This window comes from Marmota monax, unplaced genomic scaffold (genome assembly GCF_021218885.2).
Source record: "Marmota monax isolate L192 unplaced genomic scaffold, Marmota_monax_Labrador192_F-V1.1 WCK01_AAM20220418_F8-fsc01269, whole genome shotgun sequence".
In the NCBI taxonomy this organism is placed as follows: Eukaryota; Metazoa; Chordata; class Mammalia; order Rodentia; family Sciuridae; genus Marmota; species Marmota monax.
In genome coordinates, this window is record NW_026694813.1 from 1 (window position 1) to 22,500 (window position 22,500).

The following is a 22,500-nucleotide window of genomic DNA, read 5'->3' on the forward strand; positions in this document are numbered from 1 at the left end:
CAGAAGAGTGTGGCAGAGAGAAGCAGCTCCCATGATGATCGAAAGCAGAGGGAGAGACTTCAACTCTCCGGATACAAAATATATACCCAAAGGCACGCCCCCAGGGACCCACCTCCTCCAGCCACGCCCTGCCTGTCTTCAGGATTAACCACTCGGTTATTCCCATCAGGAAACCCAATCATTTCTCCTCTAAACCTTCTTGCTTGACTCACACATGAGATTTTGGGGACACCTCATATCCAAACCATAACATTAGGTCTTCCCTTTCTCTTTCTCTCCACAGCCATCATCTTTGGGAGATTTGATACACCTGCATCTGGTTTTCTTCAGGCTCCTGCAGGCTGGGTGTCATCCCAACCACGTCAGTGGAAGTGTGCTCACCAGGGTCACTACGGACCTCCATGGCACTGATTCAGTGGACACTTTTCTGTCCTCATCCTTGATATTTCTATGACATTTGGCACAGTGGTCTACACACAAGGTAGTGCCTGGACATCTGTCCTGAGATTCCTTGAGACCACACTCTGCTGGGTTTCTTCCTTCTTTTCTGACTTTCCTTTACTCTGAGAGCAACCAACCTGAAAAGGACCGCTCTCCAGAACTTTTCTTTTATCCACAACCTGCACACTCTTCCTTGGGATCTCGGCCTATCTCGAAGCTTTGTGTGACCTGCCAATGACCCCCAACATCTATAGTTTCAACACAGGTTTCTTTCATTGAAATCCAATTAATTGCCCACTAGAAATTTCCATGTGTATGTCTCTAACTTCCACCTGATCAAAAAGTCACTCACTTTCCCTCCAAAACTGTTTCTCCTTTTTGTGTTCATTAGCTTGTTAAATGCCACTAACACCCACTCAGTTGTCTGATCCAGAAATCCGCACATCATTCTAGCTGGTTCCTTTTACCCCCTTACGTTTTACAGTAGATCAAATACAAGGTCCTGTGATTCTAAATCTGGAATTTCTCTCAACTGCATCTATTTCTATCTAGCCCCATTGCTACCATCTGAGACCAGGCCATTGTACAATCTCACCTTTATTATCAATATCTTTTTTAAAACTGGTCTTCCTACCTACACTGCTGATCCCTGCCCATTGATTCTCCTTGCTGCCATCAGAATGGTCCTCCTAAGACAGAAACCTGATCGGATTTGAAGTCCTTTCATTGCCAGTTGGTTTCCTTAATAAGCCTTGAAACTTTCCTCATTCTCTGGCCTTCACCTTTGCACCTTGCTGGTCTCTTTCCATTCCACACTTTGTATCCACTCTAACACAGGGCTTTCAAATTGGCTACCCATTGGCCCATTAAAACCCACAGGTGTGTTTTATTTGGCACATACACTTTATTTTTTTTTTAAGTCAGGCCGACATTTAAAATTAGGGAATTTCTCATAAAAATCCAGGTTTTCAGATTCTTTTAAAAAATTGGAATAGACTTGAACACCCTCCTCCTGCCATTCTTGCCTGGCCGTGACATGTTGAAGCTGCATGCTGGTGGTCCCTTTGGCTGAGTATCAGCTCTCGATTTCCAGGCTCCTGCTCCCTGTCACCTCTGTGACATGATGCGGAATATGAAGTCAACGTTGCCATCATGGTCCTTCTGTTGCAATACTCTGATTCACTCCTCTCTGCCCTGCCAGCTCCTGCTTTTCCTTGAGCTTTATTCTTTTCGTTACTTTCCTAGGGGCGTTGCTCTTGAGTCCTAGGGTCCTCTTTACAGGGTTTTGAAATACAAAGCAAAAAGCCTTTTCCATACTGGAGGACTGATGATTGCTCCAGAGAGGAGAGAAGGCAGGTTCTAAGGTAGCAAAGGGAAACTAAAAGTGGAGCCTGGAATGAAATATTTGTAACCTCCATACCCCTCTGTGTTAGCAAAAGCTGACTTATCCAACCCTCATATGTGAAGTGCTCACCTAGCTCAGGTGGCAGAGGACTTCCTGAGTCTTGGTTTGTCCTGCATTTCTGGTTGCAGTCCTTGTGCTCTCTCTGATAGGGAGAACCAAGTCAATTAGCAGTAGACATGTGCCTAAGAGGCATCAGGCACTGTGCTAGGAACAGGACATAAGAAATCAGGAAAAGCTATTAAGAAGAAATGTGGAGCTGGGTGCAGTGGTGCATGCTTGTAATCCCAGCGTCTCGGGAGGCTGAGGCAGGAGGATCGAGAGTTCAAAGCCAACTTCAGTAACTAACAAGGTGCTGGGCAACTCAGTGAGACTCTGTGTCTACATAAAATACAAAATAGGGCTGGGAGTGTGGCTCGGTGGTTGAGTGCCCCTGAGTTCAATGCCTGGTACCGAAAAAAAAAAAAAAAAAAAAGAAATGCAGGAGCAAAACATAGGATAGACAAACCCAGTATAACACAGAGCTGGAAGAAGAGCCCAGAAGGGAGGCAGCTCAAGTCCATCCGGTCTGTATCATGTTAAAGGACTTATGTTAGCAGAGTTTCAAAACACACAGAGCAAAGTCTATAAAACTGAAAGAACAAACAGGCAGTTCTGGTTATTATGGGACATTTCCAAGCTCCTTTCTTACTAATTCTTGCCCTGGAGAAATCACTCAACAATTTGCAAGACTTAGTTTGCTCATCTGTAAAGTAGGGGTAGTGCTAGTCTAGGCTTACTTTTTAGAGTTGTGGAACCATATGGGGTGGAAAAACTTAGCAGTCTCTTGGTAAGAGCTGTACAAATATAAGTCTAACTACTTTCCTCCCCATAATAGTCAACAAACAAGCCAATAAACTCTTGAGCACATTTACTTTTACCCAGGTGCTGGGCTGAAGCTGAGTCCAAGAGAGGTCTCAGGGAACATGCACAAGTAGCTTGCAGTGTGGTCCAATAATTATGTGTTACATATTTATTTATTATATGCACATACCATTATATATATACCTTATGTGTTAATGATGCTTATGTTATATGTAATAGTTGAGTGTGAAAAGCTTTAACATAGAAAGCTGCAGAGGGCATGAGGGGTCACCAATGTCCAGCATGTCTTCCTTCAGTGTCTTTATTTTTTATTTTATCTTATTTGAGAGAGAGAGAGAGAAAGAGAGAGAATTTTTTAATATTTATTTTTCAGTTTTCAGTGGACACAACATCTTTATTTTATTTTTTTTATGTGGTGCTGAGGATAGAACCCAGCGCCTCACCCATGCCAGGCGAGCGCGTTACCGCTTGAGCCACATCCCCAGACCCCAGTGACTTTAATTCAACAAGTATTATCTCCAAGGTACCAGTCCCATTCTAGGGTTGTATAAATGGTGAATCTGGCAAAATCTCTGTTTGTGGAACTCACACTCCTATGAGCTGTGTGTGTGTGTGTGTGTGTGTAACACTCTTGATAATGAATAAGTGAACAAATAAACAGACAAAATCAAATTAAATAATAAAATTTCTTGGAGGAAAATAAATAGGGTTAGATAACAGATACTAGGGAGAGCAACTTTAGACAAAGTGGCTGGAAAAGGCCTCTTCGATAGAGACCTGAAGGATGAGGAGGACACGGGGTAGATGGTGGGACACAGGGAATGTATGGGTGCAAGGAAGAGGGATTGAAAGTATTTGAGAGGGAGCAAACTGGGCTATATTTATTATTTTCTATTAATCGATGGCTGGGTGACTCTGATGTGCACAAAGCACACACAGGACAGAATAAAGCTTTGTACAGAATTCTTAGAGAGGAGATCCCAAGGCCAGGGGCATTGAACCAGTAGCCCAGAGAGGGGTGGCCCTGAGGAGAAGCAGGGAAGGAGGTGCCCACCAATCTTCCTGTATAACTTGGGGGCTGGCTCCTGGCTTGCAGGCACATGCCCCCCAGGGGAATGATTTGGAGGGGGACAGAGCCATTTACCCCCTGCTCTTTCTGAGCCTCACCAGCTCCGCTCTTGCATCTTCTCCCATTTCCTAGGGGGCTGGGGTGTGTGTGTGTGTGTGTGGGGGGTATCCTATACATCTCTCTACCCCGAGGTACTTGGATTTAAAGCAAGAATCCTGGAAGACTGGAGACCTGAAGATCCCAAAGGAATTTAGCTTCATTGTAGGGAATTCAGACACAACTTAGAGACTTTTTTTTTTTTTTTTTTTCCTAGGATTACTGTCTGGTCATGCTTAGCCCATGCTACCAGTTCCAGAGCAGGCTGCCGGCTCTCAAGATGGAGTTCTTCAGGCCTTCTGTCCCATTCTGTTACGGCAGCTCTGGGATTCAGGTGTCTGTGGTTCCGGGAGATAGTGCTACCAAGAGAAAATAGAGAAGAAAACGCTTTAGCCTTAATTCATGCCTTTCGATTATATTGGGGCAGGAGTGAGTTAGGGGTGGGGGTGGGGGTTTCCGGCATGCGTCTGAGCCATGCCTGAGCGGGTGTATGTGTGGAGCTCTGTGCATGGGATTCCAGTTTGGGGAATGTTTTACATAAAGTGAACGTCTAGCCAAGTTCACTTCCTCTCCCATCTGCCCCTTTCTCAGAGATGTAGTGTCCCTTCCCTCCAAACTAAGTCCTCTGGCTGTCCACTGCGTCCCTCCTTTGATGGAAAGAGGGACACTGGGAGCCAGGATGGGGGGGCCCGCCTGGGTGGGAGCCCTGGGGCACCCCTGGGCTCAGATGCCTCGCAGATGAGGTCACATCCTCTCCCTCCCTGGCTCCTCCGCGGATGAAAGGCAAGAGGAGACTGAAATGTATGCGGAGCGGGAAGGGCCAGGCTTTGCTTGGCCGGGGCTGGAATTACATAATAGTGATGTGGGAGATCAGGGTCCACCTTCCAGCTCTCCCCCAGGCGGAAGGCGAGGCCCCCGTCGCGCGCTATGTCCGCGACTGTCTGTCCCCCAGGCGCCTGGTGGTGGAGGACGCAGAGCGCAGCGCCCAGGCTGGATCAAGGAGGGCGGGACTGGGGGAGCGGGAGGGTGCCCAGGGACTGGGGGGCACGCACTGCGGGGAACCCCGAGTCAGACTAGGAAGAGCGAAGAGAGGAGGAGCTAGGAGAGGGGTGGAGTGAGAGGAGAGGATGACACCCATTCCATTCTCTGCAGAAAAGCAGCTGCAATAGTTGTTACCTAGCCAGTGACAACGATGACAGATCAGAGGGAAAGGGAAGTGGCAATGAAAGCATTAACTGGGAAAGGATGAGAAAGTGAGGGAAAGGGGGAAACCAAGAGAGATGGGAAGCGCGGTGGCGTTTCATGTTCTGGGGACCAACTGGGAGCTTGTTGCAAACGATGTAATTTTTGCCATTGACACTTTATTAACATTTTTATTATATATTGGCAATTTATAATCATGTATTTTCGGGATACAAAATGATGCCATGTGTTTTAATGAAATGTAGAATGACTAAATTATGCTAATTAACTATCACCTCATAAAATTTATCTCGGAAACATTTGAGATTTACTTTCTTAGAGACATTGATATGTACAATACCCACTTACCTATGTTGATCACTCTATGCAATAGGTCTAAAAAATCAAACTTATGCCTCCTAAGACTTTATACCCTTTGGTGATCATCTTACCATTCCCCTGACCTCCTTCTGCCCAGGCTCTGGTAATATTCTACTCTCTGCTTCTACAAATTGAATTGTTTTATATTCTACATTTAAGCGAGACCACACAGTATTTGTCTTGTTTGGCTTATTTTGCTTAGCATCATGTCCTCCAGTTCTTTCCATGTTATCACAAATGACACAATTTCTCCCTTTCTGTGTCTGTTGGTATTCCACTGTGTATAGGCACCACATCTTCTTTATCCATGCACGGACACTGAAGTTGACTCCTGGCTGTGGTGAACTGGGCTACAATGGAGACAGGTGTGTAGACATCTCTTTCACATACTAATTTCAGATCTGTCAGGTAAATACCCAGAAATGGGATCACTGAATCATAAAGTAATTTTGCTTTTAGGTTTTTGAGGAATATTCATATAGTTTTCCACAATGGCTGCATTAATTTACATTCCCATCGACAATATACAAGGGTTTCCTTATGTCCACTCCTTGTAATACTTGAATGGCTTATTTTGTTGATAACAGCCATTCTCACAGGTGTGAGGTGATACCCTGTTGTGGCTTTAACTTCTATCTCCCTTACGACTAGTGAGGTTGAGCCTTTGTTATGTAATACCTGTTAGTCATTCATATATTATGAACATACTCAGTTTGAAATATATCAGGTTAATCACTTTATAATTCATCAGATGGAATGTAGCTTTTTTGATTTGAATCCTCATCCAAGAGCTTGCCTGACATTTTATCTCTAGTATGGCAAAAAAAAAAAAAAAAGAGAGAGAGAAAGAAATGAATGAATGAATAATTAAATTCATGTATAAGATCTTGAAAATTGAAAGCTTCACATGCATTTTTTTACTTTACTTTGTTTTTATGTCCTCGAACCCCACATAATTTTATTGGGTTATATTTTTCTGACTGAAAATATTTTATTGATTATTCTCTTATGTTTCTCTGCTACAAATGTATTAAAATTAAATTTCCCTGACTTTACACAATGCACATATTTTTGTGAATAATTATTAAATAAAGGATAAATTTTAATGGAAATGCATTTTCAATTAACCCATATATCCATGAATAAATAATGCTTACATGATTCAACATCAATTCCATTCTCATTTTTTGTTTTTATGGAAATTATGCTCACATAAAAAATAGATGACAAGAGTTTGATTATGGCAATGCCACAATTTGTTGATTATTTGCTCAAAGATACATGGTGATACATTATCAAAACTGTTTTTTGCCACTTGATGATACATTGATGATCTGAGTGCTCCTTCAATTTGTTGATAACAAAGAAATAAAACCCACTCAACTTACTATGGATTTGTTATTCAGGTCATAGTATATTCTTTTCAATTTCTGGAAATTCAGATATGAAGGCTTTACCCAGCCGTGTTTAATGGCTTTTAATTTTACTATAGCTACTCTGTCATTTAAAGGCAGCTTATTTAGCCAGATGTCCTTAGAAAATCTAGGGAGATAGAAATATTTATTAAATTCAATATATCTTTGTATTAAGATGCTTTTATTTCATCAATTGCTTTAAATATATATTTTATCAGAACCTTGGTGGCACAGATTAATCACATTTAATTCGTGGAAAATATTTAATGAATAACCAATTGGCCAAATTGGACTTCTGTCAGAGACAGTCTGCTTTCCCTGCTCAGTTCAAGGAAATGTGTTAATGGAAATCCTTTTAACAGCTTCGCCACTTCTGAATCCTAATTTCTAGATAGTCAGAAACAAGAAAGAAAGAAATGGCAAGGAGACTTGCCCTGTGTTTGTCACGATTAAAAAATGGAGGCTCTCTAGACTCTGTCCCGCGTAGCACAGTCTCTCAGGAGCCACACAAACTTTTTTTTTTTAATATTTATTTTTTAGTTTTCGGCGGACACAAACATCTTTCTTTGTATGCGGTGCTGAGGATCGAACCTAGGCCGTATGCATGCCAGGTGAGCGTGCTACCGCTTGAGCCACATCCCCAGCCCCAACCACACAAACTTTTGCTACAGTGGGATGGAAAATTGCTATCGCTCCCATTCCAATCAGTAGAGGCATTTGTCACTTAATGATGGGACACATTTTGAGGATTGCAGCATGAGTTGATCAGGTCATTGTGTGAACATCACAGAGGGTACTTACACAAACTTAGACAGCACAGGTCTGTCACTTGGCAAGATGCAATCAGAGACAGGATAAACAGCAGATGGATGAGGCCACTGCGGGCTTAACACAGCACAATGTTTACAGTAAACTTTTCATTTGTTAGTAGTAGGAGCACAACTCTAAAATGATGATAGAAGCCAGACGTGGTAGCACATGCCTGTAATCCCAGTGACTCAGAAGGCTAAGGCAGGAGGAGTGCAAGTTCAAGGACAGCCTCAGCAACTTGACAAGACCCTGTCTCAAAACAAATTAAAATGGCAGGTGCATATAGTTCCTTGGTAAAGTGCCCCTGGGTTCAATCCTCACTAGGCAAAAATAAAATAAAATAATGATAAAAAGTACAACATGTAAATACAGAAACCTATAACATAGTTGTTGAAAGTTATCATTATCAAGTATGACATACTATACACAGTTGTATGTGCTATATTTTTACATGACAGAACAGTTGGTTTATTTATACCAGCATTTCTACAACCGTGTAAGTAATGCTTGAATTACATCTTCACGATGGCCAGGTGCTAGGAATCTCTGTCATCTTCTAGGAATGCTGTCATATAGACTGTCTATTACAGATGGAAATGCCATTATAGGATGCATGACTGTCCAACTGAATGGAGAACAGTCCACCAGGGGCCCAACTCCCCTATTTTTAAGGCTGAGCTTTGTGCTTGACAGAAAGGGAAGTCTCAACCTTGATTAGAGGTTTTACTGACATTGATTTTGGAAACTGTATTCCTTTTTGGATGACTCCTGAGGCTTTCACTCATGCAAAGGAGCAACATACTATTATGAGATTCCAGGAGGGAGGAGAGATGGACTTTTATTTTGTGAATTAGGAGAGATGTGATGTGGGAGCAGAGATGGGAAAAGAGACCCAGCCCGGAGCCTTGACAGACGGCAGGTACAAACATCCTCGAAGAGTGTTGGTGCATGTGGAGAAGGTGCAGGTTGGGAGTCGGGGACCTGCCTGCGGTTCCTCTTGTCAACAGTGGTGAGCAGCAGGTAATAAGCAATGCTCCATCTTTCCTCCCCAACCATGAGATTATTCCATCTGCTGTACATTCTTATGTCCTTCCCCTCCTCTCCATCTCCACTAATCTTGCCTTATTTCAGAGCCTTGTTTTCTCTCATGAACCACACTATAGCTTTCAATCTGAACTTGCCACCTCTGTTCCATCCTACACCACACAGTGCAGAAAAAAAGACCATGCCACCCCCTTAGATAAGGGCTCCTCAGGGCTCCCTCCCACCTGCAGGATGAGGTATAAATTCCTTATTCTGGTGGCTAAAACTATACCTGTCTCTTCTAATCTCTCTCCCATGATGTGTCTCTGCAGTGAAAAGTGGAACTTCCTATGGAGAACTTCACACTTTACAGTGACAATTGCTCTGATGGGCCCCAGTTTCAAGCACGGCAGAGTTGGTGCTCACCCTCACTATACATTATCTGAGACACAGATGAACTTCTTTCTAGCCAGGTGTGGTAGCTCATGCCTACAATCTCAGCAACTCCAGAGGCTGAGGCAGGAGGATTACAAGTTGGAGGCCAGTCTGGGCAACTTATAGAGACTCTGTCTCAAAATAAAAAATAAAAAGGAGTGGTGATGTATCTCAGAGGTAGAGCATACCTGGGCTCAATCCCTAGTACTGTCAAAAAAGAAACAAAGTTCTTTTAACTCACAATAGCTGGCTAAAATCCTTGAGAAAGACAATAACACTATACCCCAAGGAAGATTAGTTGAACAGATCATTTGTTGCCCAGACAATTAGTTGACAGAAGTGGGATGCAGTAGCGAGAGGAATAAATGATTCTTGCAGTTGGAATACTGTTCAGGATGGGTTGTCCCGGATCTTGCAGCAATAACATCCACTGGGGATGGTGGTGAACCACGTGGAGCTGCTAAGCCAAGGGTGACCTTCACCTGCTAATTGTCATGCTTTCTGGGACTGGTGGCTTTAGTAAGATTAGAAGTGAGAATCCCTGTTGCAGGTAACTGTTCCATACAGGAAGTGACATCCAGCCTGTTCTCTGGCCTACAGATTGACAGTTGATTGCATAATCGTGAAAAGAAGATCCCTCACTGGTTTCCACAATGCAGCAGGTGGCAGGCCAGGCAAACAGCTGCGGGGGAGTCTTAGAACACTAATGACATATAGCAAAAAATAGAAATTTCTTGTAGCAATAGTGCTTCTTAAGGACAACAGTACACATGATTAGAATGCTCTGATAAGCCACTCCATGGATTTTTACGCATGTCAAACCCAAAAGGGACATATTCAAGTAATAACTAGCACCCCCTAATTGGCTGTCTAAGGAGGGTGGATATAAACTGTTTATCTCTTGATGAATGGGGATAGGCAAGTGCAGGGCCGGAGCAGAACTGCTCAGGGTAATGGAAATCTTCTTCACCCCACTCCTGCAGGAAGCACCCACATCTCCTATAGAACATCTGAAGAAAACGTGACCTCATCTGCTCTGGGCCAAGCAGTAAGCATTTCAGAGCAGGCTCTAGCACTTTTCTAGCTCTGTAATCTAGAGGAATAAGTTCAATCCTCTGGCAGTTATTAGCAAGGAGATTTGGCAAGATTTAAATCAGGCCATCTAATATAATATTATCAGTAATCAAAGCAGAATTTTGGTATGCATCTGACCTGCCATTGATGTCTCGGTTTAGAACTAGAATAGGAAAAAGGGGGGATATTATATATTTGGCCCTCTCTGTTGGTTTTCTTGGTGTAGCATAACAAATTGCCACAAACTGATTGGCTTAGACAACAGAAATTTATTCTTTTACAGTTCTGGAGGCTGGAAGTCTGAAATCAAAGTGTTGGCAGGACCAACCGGAGGCCCCCTTCCTTGCATCTTCCAGTTTCTTCTGGTGGTTCCTCATTTCTTGGTCTGTGGCAGCAGTATTCCCTTCTCTGTGTCTTTACATGGCCTTCTCTGTGTTTCTTCCTTTGTGTCTCTGTGTAGACAGTTTGATGAATTTAAAAAAAAATTTTTTTAGTTTGATGAATTTTTACAACCAGAATATTCTTATGTAAACAGCACCCAGTCAAGAAATAAAACATCACCAGCACCCTGGAAGGCTTCTCGTGGGTAATCACAACCTGCCAACTAATATCCTGACCTCTGATAGCATAAGGATTGTTCTTGTTTGCTTTTGTGATTTACATAAATGCAATCATGCCACATAAACTCTGTGTCTGGCTTCTTTCACTCAATACTGTACTTATTAGGTCATCCATATTGGCATGGATAGTTGCATATCATTCATTCTCAGTGTTTCACAACACAGTTTGCTTTTAATGGGTATGGCCTGGGTAGGCACCTTTAGGATTTGGTTAGCATGGGCCACATGGGACTCTCACCTTGGTGGGTCACTGCAGCTGAAGGCCCTCTTGTCTACCAGAAAGGGGCTATTTCACACAGGCATAGCGACAGGCTGGGACCCTCTCAGATGGACTTAGGAGGCAAAAGTAGCACAGGCAAGGATTTGATTGAAGCGAAACAAGAGCATCTCAGTATATGGGCTTTTTAGGTGTCAGGGACTGAGGACAATTTTTGCTGCAATCTTTGTCCCTGAGCCAGGAGGCCAGGACTAGAAATTGAGGTTTGGGATGTTTTTCCAAATAGCAGTGACTTTTTAGAGTGTTAGTGGCAGGTATCTTTAAGCTGTATAAGATAAACTTCCTCAAAATTCTATTCTTCTCTAATGCTGCTTTAAACTGTCCTCAGGACCAAGAGTAGGAACTGTAGGGGAACTAACTTAATTCCTGCAAGTCAGCTAGAGGTTCAGGAGAAATGTCCACCATGTGATTTCAAAATGACTCTAGATTTGTTACTAATATAAAATCTAATTATGGCTTTAAATATCGGAGGCCCAAATTGTGGTTTAAACCATGAAAGAATAGATTTTACAAAGGTTAAAAAAAATGAAGAAGAAGAAGAAGGAGGAGGAGGACGAGGAGAGGGGAAGGGGAGGGGGAGGAGGAGGAGGAGACAGAGAAGGAAAATAAAAGGAGAAGAAGGAAGAAGAAGGGGATTCATCATCATAAAGAGCATGACATCTTCTAAGTTTGTGGCAGAGAAATAGATCAATATTACTGAAAACCCAAGGCTAATTACTATTAAAGAAGGAAATAGAAATGAGGGACCTATTTTAGATAAGTCTATAACAGAAACAGTGTTTGAATTCCAGCAAAGTCCAATGGAAGGAGAGAAGTGAACTTTCACAAAAACGCAGACTGGAATGACTTTTTGCAGGATCCAGGAAAATCTGAGAAGATTCCTCTTAGATCTGCCCAGAAAAGGGCTGCTGACCAAGAGTGCATTGTGAGAACTCTTGGCAACCACCCCTTCAAGCATGTAATACAAAGTGGTTACAGAAATTTGGATAGACTTAGAAAGATCAGTGTAAAATACTCAAATCATTGTGTGAACCTTCTTGTGACCCAGGAAATGCCTATGCCGAAGGGAATACCTGAGAAATTTGTGGAATTTGGTCTCTCAAAGAAAACACAGGAAAGATGAGATATATTGAAGTGCAGCCAGGCAGGATGAAAAGAAAGCAAGTCCAGGCCTAGGGTCAATGACGGGTTGATGGAAGGAGATCTCTGGATAGGATTTTCCAACCCAGTAAGGTTTGTCTGACCAGTGACTACTTTTAACAGACTCGGGGTTAATGACTATATTTCTCACTATGGAAAATCTTATTAAAAAAAACAAACAAACAAACTCAAGGATTACGTTCAGAAAACAATTATAGAAAAGCAAAAAACAACTGATTTTATAGGAAATAAATGGACCCACTTAAACAATAGATTAAACAGATACAAGACTGAACCTTCCTTAAAAAAAAAACAGATGCTCAAGAGAAATAAAACACAGGAGCAATATCTCTCCATTGCAGAAAAAGATGTGACAGAAATAAATCATATATATATATTTGGTACTGGGGATTGAACTCATGGGCATTTGACCACCAAGCCACATCCCCAGCCCTATTTTGTATTTTATTTAGAGACAGGTCTCACTGAATTGCTTAGCGCCTTGCTTTTGCTGAGGCTGGCTTTGAACTCGAGATCCTTCCGTCTCAGCCTCCCAAGCAGCTGGGATTACAGGTGTACACCATTGAGCTTAAATGATATTTTAAATGCTGATATTTCCCAAAATCTATGAAAAGAGCACCTTTAGAAGTTCACACCAAGAAATTGGTCCTTGTAACATCCCAAGGGTCACAGATTTCTGGATCATCAATACAACTTTAGCTCATGATTCTATCAAGGGAAAAAATGGGGACAAGGGAGAAATGCTCCTCAGGACACAGGTCTAACAGGTGAAAGCTACTGCACAAAAAGCAATGGTCGCTGTCACTGTGGGATGGTGCCCCAAATGCCTAACCAGTGCCCAGAAAGAAGCAGATGTTAGAAGGTTTCAAGTTGTGAAAGAAAGGTGTCTCAAGGAAGAATTCCTGGTGACAAGAGCTGCCATGATTGTAAACTGCTAAAGTTAGCACAAAGACAATGGAGTCTTAAATGTCACTGAAAAAGGAGAGTGTGTGCATGGTACTTCCCCCTACCCCCAATATGGCCCTTTCACAGTGGCCAAAGTAACCTCTCAAGGGGACACTTGACCCTACACATTTTAGTGGATTCCAGAGCCCAGTCTAACTTTGTCTGAGTGGCATCTAGGGAGAAGTGCAAAGATATTCTGGGTCTGTGCCTTTCCTCACGTCCTCTGATGGCTCCTGTGGTCTCTGGCAGAATTACCTACAAGGTCCAGGAAGTATCGTTTTTTCCATAGCCAGGGACTTCCTGAGTGTGCAGCTGGTCCGGTGCTCCTCTTCTGGGTTTAACTTGCTGGCTGTTTGGACTACTTTTGGAGGAGGCTCATAAGAGACTTGGTCATCATCACTCATGAGAGGTTAGGTCATCATCGCTGCTGAGGTACGGAGGAACAGCTGAGGTACGGAGGAACAGCACTCACTCTTACCAAAGACAGCCTGGGCTGGCCACTGGCTGAATCCTAACTCCATCCAGCCACTCAGCACCCCACCAGCTGAGACTGAGCAGAATCGGAAATAGAGAGGGACTTTTTAGTTCATTCAAGCTTCCTAATATTATGATTCATTAAACCAGTTCCCTATCGATGTACATTAATGGGTCTACCCTTTTGCTCTTACAATTAATAGCACAATGGGCTGTGCAAATGTTAATCTATGTATGTGTGAGTATATTTGTAGTTCAAATTTCTAGAAGCTTTCCTGTTGAGCCAAAGAATATTAAGAAAATATTTCAAGAATATAGACTTGAAGGGGCAGCAAGTTATTAAGTGGTGCTTGGCCCTGTTCCCCAGCGGTGAGCCTTAAAGGGTAAAACAGCTCACTCTTCTTTTCATGGCACTAAACTTAATAAATTATTAGCATGCTCCATGGCCCAGGCCAGCACTAATCAACATTGTCCAACTGATAAAGCCATTATGGTGGCAAGATAAGCAGGCACTCGGATCCCAGTTCTGTCACTTACCATTTGTATAAAGCTGGGCAAGTCATTTTCACAAATCTCAGTCTTTTCACTTAAAAAATTGCAAAGAAAAGGAATAATTATATAAAGGAGAAATAAGACAACAGTTTGACTAAGTGATCAAAACTATCATCAGCAATAAGGGACAGGTGGCTCTTGGGTCCTTTTAGCTGAGATGTCCTGAAAAGGCCACACCTCATATTTAGTAGATCAATGAGAATCTGAACATGAGGAATCACTAGAAAACCACAGTGAGAAAAAACTGATTCACTATAAAAAGAGGGAGGACTATATTCTTTTAAAAAAATATATAGAAGAAAGGGAAGGACTGTAGAAATATTCCAAATCTGCACAGCCCAACATGGTAGCCACTGGCTACATACTGCTATTAAGCACACAGAATTTGTCTAATGAGACTAAGTTGTGCCAGAAGTATAAAGTACATGCTGGATTTCAAAGAAATATGTAAAGTAGATAATTAATAATTTACATATTGATTCTGTGTTGAAATAATATGTTTGAGATGTTGTTAAAGAATATATATAGTTGGCTAAGCACAGTGGTACATGCCTGTAGTCCCAGTGACTTGGGAGGCTGAGGCAGGAAGATCACAGGTTTGAGGTCAGCTTGGGCAACTTAGTGAGAGTCTCAGCAACTCAGTGAGATCCTGTCTCAAAAAAAGCGGGGGAGGGGAATGGGGGGTGTGGTCTGGGCATATCACTCAGTGGTAAACTTCCCCTGGGTTCCATATCCAGTACCAAAAAAAAAAATAAAACATAAATATATAGATACATATAGCTAAAATTAAATTCACTTGTTTCTTTTTTTACTTTTTTAAATGTAGCTACTGGAAATTTTTAAATTAAAAATGTGACTTGTGTTGTGTGTCAAATAATATTTCTATTTGAAAGTGCTGCTGCAGATTACAGGAAGCTAATGAGACATGACAACTCAAAGCAATACCAGACCCTAGACTGGAACCTGTGTTGAGGGAGAAAAAAATGTTATCAAGGACTGTTTTGGGTCAGTTGCCAAAATTGGAATACAAACAGTAGATTAGATAAAAGGGCTGTTTCAATGGTAAATTTTTGTAACTGATAAGTATACTGTGGTCATGTAAGATAATATCCCCACGTTAGGAAATGCACAGTGAGCACTTAAGCATGAAGGACCAAGAGGTCTGTCATTTACCCTCAAATGGTTCAGAAAGAATTTACACATAATATGCAATCATATACAACTAGAAACCTCCAAAGTTGTTAGAGTGAGCAAGAGATAAAGCGAGTGGGGTCCATGTGAATTGGTGAATCTGGAAAAAGGTGCTTTTTACACGAGTGCTCTTGGAACTATTTTTACTTTTGCAATTTTTCTAATAGCGTGACATGATTTCCAAACAAAAACTTTTAAAAATTGAAGGAATTTTTCTACCTCATGGAGACAGCTCAACCTTTATTCATTCAATAAATGCCTGCTGAGGCCCCATGGCATGTCAGAGCTGGGTGACTGGAGAAATAGACAGTTACAGTCCTGCTCTGATGGAACTTCAAGAAAAGCAAACTTGTTTTTAAGAGGAGAAAAATGGATTTAGTTTGAGTTAATGTCTGTGCTCGGTACTGGGAAGGAGCAGTGCAGAGCATGCGGAACATTTAAGAGACACCTAGTCTCTTTTGGAACATAAAATGGAATACCCAGTTTTGTCTGAATTTTTATTATTCTAGAGATGAGAGTGACAGAACAGAAGGGGCCCTGGAGATAGGAGAGGGAGAGAGGAGAGTGTATGTGGTGGGAGAGATGCTTAGGAGGTGAAATCCACAGGGCTGGGTAATGGGGGGGCCAGCCATCATGGGGGTGTGTTGAGGGAAACTCCCAGGTTTCCACCATAAACAACTGACCCTGGTGGGGTTCAGAGGAATTCTGGAAAAAGAGCAAAAGAATAGAGGCGGATGGGCTCTCTGATTTGTGGTGGGGGAGGTCACCCACACAGCTGAGGACTGAGTGGGAGGGGCTCTTCCTCACTTGTGCAGGCACCTCCTCTCTTTCAGCTCTGACTTTTCCCCTCCCCCTCTTTCCCACTGGGACCTCTTTCCCACTGCTGTTGCCAGGGATCATCCTTGGTCCTTGGCCCTCTATGTGAAGGATGTTGTCCTTTCATGACTCAGAAAACTACATCCTCAGTCTAAACCTTACCCATCAACACTAGACTCAGATTTCCAGCTTCCTCCCGGACGTCTCCATCTCTAATGCAAATGGCTGTGCAGAGATGGCAAGAATCGCCCAGTGGAAAGGGAGCAGAAGATGACTTCAAGAGCGGAGGCAAGTCATGCCCAAAGCTGAGCTCACCTTCCCCTCCTTTTCCTGTATTTCTTTTTCCCAGGAAGGACTCCACTATCTGGCTCGTCCTGGGCATCGTCCTGGACTCCTCTCTGTCCCTCTTTCTCTTACACCCCATATTGGGTCACTGAGCACTCTGATGCCCCCTCCTTCATGTCTCCATGTCTGCCTCCTCCTCTCCATTCCCACTGCTGCCCACGCTCATCTCCCAGCTCACTGTCCTGCCTACAGCCTGGCACCCCTCCTGCATCCCTCCCTCTTGTGGAGCCAGAAAGAATTTTTAAAAATCACAAAAATCCAACATGCTATTCCTCTACTTAAAATCCATCAGCTGCTTCTGGTCACCTGCAGGCTAGGACTTGGCCCCTGTCCCCTCTCCAGATTTAACGTCTTGCCTGACTCTCTTGTATACGCACACCCATGGCTCACTCACCCAAGCAGTGCGGCATTCAGAGGCACCAGGCTGCTTCACACATCAGTGCCCAACTTCTACCTGGAAAGCCCACCCTGCTTTGGCCAGGAAGCACCTACTCATCTTTGAAGAATCACTTCTCCTAAATGACCAAGAACAGTAGAATTTGTGGTTTAAAGTTGGTTTCTTTATTTGCTTTATTGATAATATGAATGTTAATGTACTTTTTTTTTTCCTGAAACAAGGTCTCACTGCATTACCCAGGCTGGCCTTGAACTTGTGGAATCAGGGGATCCTCCTGCCTCAGCCTCCTGAGTAGCTGGGACCACAGGTGTGTACCATGGTCACTGCTCCGAGCTCTGTTTAACTACTTGAATAATGAGATTGATTATGATTTCTATGAATAATAAATTCTCTCAAAGCTGAGACAATTTGAGTAATAAAATAATTAATGAAGCTAGGTACAGCATGCATGCCTGTAACCACAGTTCCTCGGGGAGCTGAGGCAGGAGGATCACAAGTTCGAGGACAGCCTGGGCAACTTAGCAAGAACTTGTCTCAAACTAAAAAGTAAAAAGGGCTGGGGATGTAGCTCAGTGCTAGAGCAACCCCAAGTCAATCCCTAGTACCAATAGAGGTGGGGAGTGGGGAAGAAAAAGAAAAGGAAAAAAACATACTCTAGTGATAGAGATTATAACCAGTAATAAAGGGGCTGGGGTTGTGGCTCAGAGGTAGTGCGCTCACCTACCATGCATGGGGCGCAGGGTTCAATCCTCAGCACCACATAACAATAAAATGAAGATGTTGTGTCCACCTATAGCTAAAAAAATAAAAAAATAAACCAGTAATAGACTAGATAAAATAGAATAATATTCATGAGTCCATCTGCTAAGAATCATCGAGAAGCTAAGAAAAGGGTGACAATGTGAAGTGAAATAGGACATTTGCATTGTCTCAAATTATTGTCCTACAGGATATTTATTCATTTATTTCAAAGGGAAGCCCAATAATTTTACAGAGGAGAAACCTGGCAGCCACCACTTCACCAACTGGTCAGTTTCCATTACCAGTCTGTCGACAGCATGCCATGGTACCCCAAGGAGGATGCACTATCTCTGCTGTGGTGTTCTTGGCATGACCTTCATCTAATCATGAGTAAACATCAGACAAATGCAAACAATGGGTCATTCTACAAAATAACTGGCTGATACCCTTCACAAGCGTCAAGGTTATGACAGAGAAATGCAGTCAAATGGAAAGTGGGATCCAGAACTGGAAGCCAGACCAGTTCGGAGGGAGCTAAATGACAGAGCGTGGCAGGTGAGTGTCAAGAGTGATGAAGGGTGCACCTGGGTCCACAGGAGGGCAACTCATCCTGCCAGCAGCACTGGGAAGTGGTCCCTAGGAAGTGACAGTTAAGGATATACCTGAAGAATGAGCAAGAAGTATATGATCAATGAGGTGAGCAGAGAGCTTACATTTTGGGAGCAAATTTTTGCCACATATACGTCAGATAGGGCACTAATCTCCAGGATATATAAAGAACTCAAAAAACTTAACAACAAAAAAACAAACAACCTAATCAATAAATGGGCTAAGGAATTGAACAGAGACGTCTCAGAAGAAGATACACACTCGTTCAACAAATATATGAAAAATGTCCAACATTTCTAGTAATTAGAGAAATGCAAATCGAAACTCTAAGATTTCATCTCATGCCAGTCAGGATGGCAGTTATCAAGAATACAAACAACATTAAGTGTTGGTGAGGATGTGGGCGAAAGGGCACACTCATACTTTTCTGGTGGGACAGCAAATTGGTGCAAGCAATCTGGAAATCAGTATGGAGGGTCCTTAGAAAACTTGGAATGGAACTACCATTTGACCCAGCTATCCCACTCCTTGGTCTATAACCCAAAGGACTTAAAAATCAACATACAATACTAATGCAGTCACATCAATGTTCATAGCAGCTCAATTCACAATAGCTAAACTGTGGAAGTAACCTAGATGCCCTTCAATAGATGAATGGATAAGAAAACTGTGGTATATACACACAATGGAATATTATGAAGCATTAAAAGAGAATAAAACTATGGCATTTACAGGTAAACGAATGGAGTTGGAGAATATCATGCCAAGTGGAGTAAGCCAATCCCCCCAAACCAAAGGCTGAATGTTCTTTCTGATAAGTGGATGCTGATCCATAAGAGGGAGGAGTAAGGCATGGGGAAAATGGAGGAACTTTGATTGGGCAAAGGGGAGGGAGGGTAGGGAGGGTGCATGGGGGCAGGAAAGATGGTGAAATGAGATAGACATCATTACCCTAGGTACATGTATGACTGCATATATGGTGTGACACTATATCTTGCACAACCATAGAAATGTAAAGTTGTGCTGCAGTTGTGTCCAGTGAATCAAAATGCATTCTGCTGTCATATCTACCTAATTAAAATAGATTAATTAATTTTTTAAAAAAAGAAGAATACAGTCAGAAAGGGGCAGAGGAAGAATGGTTCAGGCAGGGGGAAAGAGCATATGCAAAAGCCCGGGCGGGGGGAGGGGGGCGGCTGGAAGAGAGTTGGGTGTTAGGAAAGGGCGGAGTGAGGTGTAAATTGACATGTGAAATGAAGAATGCTGATGCGGGCCGAAGCTGGTTCACAGAGGGTCTTGGGAGTCGGGAGAGGGCTTTCATGTTTTATGGAAGGCAAAATATGTGGGGGGAAACGCAGGTGGTCCTTTAAAAGAGTGATCCAGTGAGATTTCTGCTGGAGAAGGAATACTCTGGCTACATGTGGAGAGAATGAGGATCAGTTGGGAGGTTGTTCCCGTGGAGGACTGGATACACAGAGTGAGGGGGGAGGGTAAAAATGCAGTGGGAACTTTGGCTTAGGCAACTGGAGAAGAATATGGTTTGGGGAGGAAATCAGGACCGTCAGCCGTTACTGAGTGCCAGCATCATGTTAGGAACTGTGCAGGGAAGGAGGGTCTCCCACCTTCTGATTTCAGTTTGTCAACTCAAATTTTCAAAAGAGAGATTCAGACTCCTCTGTCTGCTCCAAGCAGCGGTGGTGCAGGTCTTATCATTACTGTGCCTGGGGCAGAGGTACAGCAGGACTGAAGAAAGGGTCAGGGTTCCGTGGTACAAATAAGTGGTCTAGATACATCCCCCTTCCCTTCCTCGAGGTGAGCGGGGAGCAGATGCTCAGACAGGGGGATTGAGGTAGGAAAGGCACCTCAGGAGGCTCCTGTGGGACCTCTAAGTGGAGCTGTCAGATATTCCCGCCAATGCTCAGAGGAGAGATGTGACTGAGCTCTCAATATTTATATATTTATACTGGAGAATCTTTTTTTTTTTTTAAATAAAATCACATTTATATATTTTCACTATCATTCACATTAACAACATATTGACAACAGATTGAAATGGACTCATTGAAGTGACAATACCTATAATATACTGGAGAATCTTCAGCATAGAGATAATAGTTCAAGCCGGGTGAGCAGCTGGGATCACCTAGGTGTAGGGTGTGGGGAGAGAAGAAGTGAAGGGGTGGATAGAACTAGGTAGTTTATAAAGAAAAGTGACTTATTTTTTACAGGTCAAGGTCAAGGAACCCACATCTGGTGAGGCAGCGGCAGACCCACAGCTTCTATGCAAAAGGATGGAAGGAAGGAGCCGGTGGTGAGGTTGCAGAGGGCAGGGAGGCTGGTGGGAACTGAGGAAGATTGCCATCTGCTGAGGGTGTGTGTGTGTGTGGAGGGGGTGTGGGATAGGTTTGACCAGGTTAGCAAGAGTTTGTAAAGGGGGAAAGGAAACTGAGAAACGAGAAATGATTTATAAGCAGCCAACCATCGAGGGCTCAGCTGAGGTTGGAGATGGAGAATTTGAAATGGCACCAGTCTCTGCATGTGTGACAGGCTTCAGCAGTACTCCAAGGCCTGGGCCAAGGGACAGAGGGGGTTGGGAGTGGGCCTGGCTTTGGATTGCTTTTGGATGGGTGGATGCTGTGCACATCTGCCTGTTCCCAGTCCCCAAAGCCTGCGTTCTCCCTGCAGCACCTATGAATGAGGACATTTTCACAGGTGTGCTCTCTGGGTGAACTTTCTTTCTCCCCCGTCTCCAGTATATTCATGGGGGGCTTCTGCGTGCTCCCCAGGACTTAATTCAGATTCTCTGTCTTCTGGGAAAATCATTCTTCCTTGTCACTACTTCATGGTGTTTTGACAATAGTGCTTATATTACATCTAACCCCTTATGGGGGACTGTGACTTGATCCCTAGGCCTGGGGTCTTCCTGGTTTTAGCTCTGAAACTTGTCTGAGGAAGATGTCCTTCAGGCTGGGCAAACTGGGACTGTGGTCACTCTGTCTCCAGCATCCATTGCTGCGGGGGGGATTAAGGTGGACATTCAGATAATGTTGGTTCCATGAAGACCACCTGAATGATTGAACAGGGACAAGGCTAATTATAATACTAGAGCTTTCAGAGCTATTGGCAGTGGTGGTGGGGGAGTGGGACAGGTTTATTTGCCTTTATACTGAAGGACCCACATGGCTTTTCCCTATTTGAGGACACATAGGGTCACATCACTAAAGCCCCTCATTTCAAAGACAAGGAAACTAAAATGAGGGTGAAGAAAAGTCAAACATCCAAGGTGATAGAATTAATTTTTTAAAAAATTACTACTCTTAACAAAAAAAATTTTAGACTTAAGATTAAAAAATGAGCGGAAAGTACAGAGAGTTCCCATATACTCCCTCACAGCCCTCCTCCGATTTCCCCAATTATTAACATCTTGCCTTGGTGTGGTACATTTCTTATAATTGATGAATACTATTCATTGCTATGTTATTATTAGCTGAAGTCAGTCATTTACATCCAGGTCACTCCCGCTGTTGTTTGTACCATGAATTTTGACAATGATGTATGTCAACCATTGCAGTGTCAAATGGATTAGTTTCCCTGCCTTGATGACATGCTAGTTTCCCTATTCATCTCTCTCCCACACCCCCAAATCCTTGGCAACCTGTGGTTTTTGCCTTTTCCAGTCAGACAGTTGGAATTGTACAATATGTGGGCCTTTCAGATTGACTTCTTTCATTTAGCTATACACATTTGAGATTCCTCCCTATATTTTTGTGGTTTGATAACTCATTTATCTTTAGTGCTGAATATCCCATTATCCGAATGTACCGCTGTTTGTTTACTGAAGGACAACTTGGCTGCTTCCAAGTTTGGGCCATTACAAATGGAGCTGCTGTAATTATTTGTGAATAGGTTTTTGTGTAGACAAAAGTTATCAACTCCTTTGGGAGTGTAGTTGCTGGATCATGAGGTATATGAGTATTTAGTTTCCTAAGAAATTGCCAAACTGCCTTCGAAAGTTGTAGCAATGTTTGCATTCCCAACAGCAATCCCTGAGGGTTCCTGTTGCTCCCCATCCTCGCCAGCTTTGGGCAGTATTAGTGACCCGGATTTTGACCATTCTGACAGGTGTGTAGTGGTATCTCCTTGTTGTTTTAATTTGCAATTCCTTGATGTTATATGATGT

At 43.0% G+C, this 22,500-nt stretch overlaps 2 long non-coding RNA genes across 6 annotated transcripts in view; one reads left to right on the top strand and one right to left on the bottom strand.

The window, feature by feature from the left end:
- The first annotated feature begins 23 nt into the window (after positions 1-23).
- Positions 24-22,500, top strand: part of LOC124080086 (uncharacterized) — a 37,671-nt gene continuing 15,194 nt past the window's right edge. For 2 of the 5 annotated variants that reach the window (XR_009225075.1, XR_009225073.1), the window contains exons 1-9: positions 24-481; positions 4,090-4,206; positions 5,723-5,800; positions 7,391-7,461; positions 8,515-8,680; positions 17,192-17,277; positions 17,944-18,266; positions 20,549-20,631; positions 22,361-22,442. This is a non-coding gene — a long non-coding RNA (uncharacterized LOC124080086). Of the gene's footprint in view, positions 482-4,089; positions 4,207-5,722; positions 5,801-7,390; positions 7,462-8,514; positions 8,681-17,191; positions 17,278-17,919; positions 18,267-20,548; positions 20,637-22,360; positions 22,443-22,500 lie in introns of all 5 variants that reach the window. The other 3 variants (XR_009225076.1, XR_009225074.1, XR_009225072.1) reach the window with 3 other exon arrangements.
- On the bottom strand, positions 10,442-13,735 carry LOC124080088 (uncharacterized). The gene is made up of 2 exons (XR_006847585.1): positions 13,451-13,735; positions 10,442-10,644 (listed from the first exon to the last, which is right to left on the bottom strand). It is a non-coding gene; the product is annotated as an uncharacterized LOC124080088 (long non-coding RNA).